Source organism: Eumetopias jubatus, unplaced genomic scaffold (assembly GCF_037043125.1).
Source record: "Eumetopias jubatus isolate StellerSeaLion01/CBP00866 unplaced genomic scaffold, mEumJub1_p1.0 scaffold_9, whole genome shotgun sequence".
Taxonomy (NCBI): domain Eukaryota; kingdom Metazoa; phylum Chordata; class Mammalia; order Carnivora; family Otariidae; genus Eumetopias; species Eumetopias jubatus.
This window is the reverse complement of record NW_028274815.1, coordinates 88,472,728-88,477,287: the sequence shown is the minus strand read 5'-3', so window position 1 is coordinate 88,477,287 and position 4,560 is coordinate 88,472,728.

Below are 4,560 nucleotides of genomic sequence, written 5' to 3'. Positions count from 1 at the left end.
TATTATTTCACTTATCTTCAGAATACTCCGAAAGATAGTTGTTTTTCTCTCCCCTGTCAAGATGCTGAGGCAGGTTCGGGAAGATGAAGCCCTGTTCTCACCTACTTCCCCTTCTCCACCTTCTGTGCTGGGCTAGCTTCCTTAATCACTTGAAAGATGGCGTCACCAGTTCCATCCTCAGCTTTCCTTCCCCTCCCCTCCTCTGTCCTCCTGTGTGTGCTCACCTCCACTCTTTACTTCAGCCACATGCTGACGGTACCATATTTGTACTGTGGCCTTCATCTCTCATCCAAGCACCAGATCCATATTTCTAACCTTGTGTTGGAAATATATCTACCTGCGTGGCCAACAGGTACCAACACTTCAGCAGTCCCAAACAGGCCTCCTCATGTCCACTGCCCACCCTCCTCCTGGGTACCCTAGTCTGGCTAATGGAACACCCTCTGTCCAGTTGTTCAAACCTGTCTCCAGACGCTCCCACACAGGTTCCCCGTTCCTTGGGGAACCTCAGTTTTGTGCCCAGGAGGCTGTGAGGTACTGGGCACCTACCCTACCAGCCTCTGGTAGCACCATGCCCAGAAAATTCCCCTCTTGGTCCACATGGTCTTGTAACTGTAGCTGGTTCAGCTCAGGAGGGCTCATGACCCATGACAGCCATGGGTGGCTAGCAGCCTGTGGGATTAACCTGTTTGGGATGAGAGAGTGAAATAAGGGCCTGATTGCATTTAACAGCAGTTTAGCAGTCTGGGTCATTAGGATCATCAGGAAGAGGGGAACCCAGGGAGTTCACAAAGAATGTCTTGTGGGGGACTGGTTATACAGGTGTTGCAGAGCACAGGGGAAACGCTGAGTAACATGGAAATGGCAGCTCCCAAGGGCCATGCTGATGAGAATGACAAGCAATTGGCACTTTGCCCCTCTTGCCCTACGATGCTCCCCTGGCTCCCTCTGCAAAGCCTAATCAGAAGCTGCTGCAATGCTAAGATATGGGCTACAGAGTTGCAAAGGAGGAGATGGAAGGGAGGCTGTGGGCTGTGGGCCACATAACCTAGTCGGACTCTCCCTAGGAGTTTAAATGTAAAGGTGGTGGTCCACAGCCACAGCAGGGGCTGAGAAATCAGGACACAGTGAGGTCAGCATCAGTCTACTGACCATCCTCTCTTTCTCTGTCTCTCTCTTCATGTGGCAAAATCCAAGAAAACATCAGAAGTAAAAGTGATAATGTCAAGCTTTACCCAAGCTTTGTGATCCTGGAAAACTGAAGGCTGGGAAAACCCCCGCCCTTTGTGTTCCAGGAAATGACTTTCTGCCAAGATCCCCCTTCCCATACAATTTAGAGGACATTCACAATGTCCCCTTGTCTGCCATGGACAAGATTCGACCCAGACTGGTCCCCACTGATTAATCGGAATAAAGTGCTTCAACTCTGACCCACCCTCAGCTGGACCCAGCCTCTCAGGCCCTCTTGGACCCTCCTGAGAATAGGCTGGCCTCTGGGTGAGTCATTCTCTGATTTGCGACCAGATCCTGCCACTCCCCCATCCCACTTCCCCACAGCCGGCTCTCTCCAGCTTTGTTCCCTACTCCCTCTAACAGGAAAGCCCTTTTTGCCTGACCCTGAGCTATGCAGATGCCATGATCAGAGCATTCTCCCTATCGCAACAGTCCCTATCTCCAGCCCTTACAACAATCCTTTGGAATAAAGTCTTTCCTTACTAAGTCTATATTTGTTTTTTATTTGACATATCTTACTGGGGTGGGGAGGGGATGCAGGGAGAAGAAGTTCCCCCGTGGGAGATGGAGGCAGGGCATGTCAGGCATGTATAAGGCAGGGGGACATGAGAGTAGTCAGTGCTGTGGGTATAGGGAATCAGGGAGAGGCTCAGGATGATTTGGTGCCTTTGGGCAGGAGGACAAATGGATACCAGTGCCCTGCAGCCTGCCCCTCAATGTTCAGACCAAGGGTCCTTATATGCACAGAACTGTGGGTCTATGGCCCAACAACCCCATCTTGCCTCTTCCCACCCCCCAAGTGCACACACAAGTGCTCTTTGTCCAACCGTCAGCTTACTCCTGGAGACCTCGCTGTCCTGGGAGGTTGTACCCAGGGCAGAGACCTGCGGAGGTTCTGGGAGCCAGCTGGGTCTGAGCTCTCCTCACCTGTGGAGAGGGGCAGGCTGGCAGTGCCCTGTGCAGAGGTTCATGTGTGCAGTGCTGGGCCTCAAGCAGGCAGGCTGGCTAGGGATGCAGAAAGGGACAGAATAGCTGGACCAGCAGGGGGAAGGCCCCTGATGTTGACAGGACTCCCTTCTTGGAACTCCCACAAAACATATTCCTATATCATGGTGCTTAGATGGCTTATGTGCTTGAGCTTTTCACTACACCACAAAACCCTTCAGGTCAGGGTCCATGTCCAATTCATCTCTGGAGTTCCAGGGTCTGACATGCAGTCCACTCAGCTGTCAGCTGGATGGATGATGCCAATCTGTGGGCATTACCAATGGTGTTCATGTGCTCCGTACGAGATTGTTTTTAGTGGCTGGAGGAAATGTTTCTAGCAGATTCTATATACATCAGTCAGGAGCAGTCAGGAGAGAGAAACCGCATAGTGAACAGGGAAAATTTCATATGAAGAATTACCAACTGTAATGGAATTAAAGAGAATCTGGATCTTAAGAAGCAGAGAGAATGCCTGGGAGCACAGCAATGACACCCACAAGGAGCAGGGCTGAGAAGGAGCCCCCGGGAGAGGCCCCTCCCATCCCAACCCCTGCCGGGCATGCGGAGCAGTTTCTCTGGTGCTGCCCCGGGAAACCTGCAGGAAGCCCACCCTACAGGGTGCTAGGAAGGCTGTTCGCAGGGAGGCGTCTGAGAAAAGGTGCTCCTCTCTACAACCACCCAAGTGCTGCAGGAGCTGCTGGAACTTAGAAGGAGAATGCCTCTTCCCAGTGCCCTCAAATCACAAAATTTAATGTGGTGCTGGCTGGCAAAGAAAAAATATGTAAGGGCCCATCTTAATTTTCACGAGCAGGCAATGAAGGATGGATTTGAAGTTGAGAGACAATATATTGATAGTTGACAGTATATTTAAATTATTTAAACAAGAAGTACGCAAGATCTATCAACTAGGCAGGGCAGTTTGCTGCTATTGTTGTTATTTACTGATTTACCTTCAGAAGAACTGACCTTGTTCTTGATCTCCTTCCTCTATGAGACAGGTCCCTTGCACTTTGGTCTTCCCCTGCCTGTGGCTCCCTGAGCTGGCTGGGCCGCACCCCGACTGCATGAAGTACAGAGGCCATCCCACCTGCTCCTCTTGGAGGAAAGTGGCAGCTGCTGAAACCCCACCTTGCCCAGGCTGGGAACTCGATCAGAGATCCAAAACATAAAAGTAGATCTGGTCAACAGACTCACACATCACTTCTCTCCCATGGGCCTCCATACCCCCGTTTTAAAATCAAGACTCCACACAAGCCCTCATCCATCCCCTATGATAAAAGATAAGCATTTTCTCTATCTCTTTTTTTCCTGAGGAAATAGAGAATGTTATTTGTGGAACTGTAGAGCCACTTAGTTGGACACTGATGACTTTGGGTTGTTTTCTGTAAAACCTTCCACATTGACTTGCTTTTGATCATGGTACATGAGCTCGGTTCCCCCCATGAAGCTGGCTCCAGTCCTGCACATCCATGGCTGTGTAGAGCAAAACCTTGTCATGCTCAGTGAGGTGCCAGTTGATCAGTTTAGCAAGCATAGATTTGTAGGTAGTATTACTATATGAAAGGTTCCCAATTGTTGATGTGGCAAATAATTCTTCCTTGTGTAACTTGTCCCCAACTATTTATCTCCATAAGCAGCTTGTTTCTGCTACTAATCAGGCTCTGCCTTCCTTTATGAGCCAGTGAGAATTCTACAGTCCCCTCTGATAGTGTCCTCTTTTTGCTTTGGCTACTAGGGAGCTCAAAGTTCAATTTAGTGCCAAAGAAGAGTAATAAGCTTGTTCTTAATTCCTGGCACATTTATCTCCCTGCTTCACCTGTAAGTTTTCCAATAGCTTAAACAATTAGCTGCCATGTTTACATCTGTATGTGTTTTTACTATAAAGCTTATCATATCTCTTTTTGTTTTTGAATTTGGCAGACAATATGTTTTAAACGTTAAACATAGTTCCTATACAGGTCTTCTAATTATTTTTTTCTTCTGCTTTGAGAAATGTTTTGTAAAGCTTAGCCTATAACTTTATTTATCCATTTACCCAGCTTCCAGATATCTGTGTGGCCTCTATGGGCCATGTAGTGGGCTAAAGTTCAAGGCATGATAATCCAGCCAGCAAGCACAACTCAGAGCTCTGCTGTTTGAGGGCTCTGATGGAGCAGCTCAGGATGCTACTGAAGCTTGTAAATGGAGTGCCCAATCTGGACCTGGGCATTCAAGCAGTCTTTCCAGAAGAATTAACACCAAGCCTAAAGGATGCTGGGTTAGCTTTCTTTTGTTTTAATCAGGAATGGAGGCTGGATTTTGTTAAATGCTTTCTCTATTGAAATGATCATGTTTCTTCCT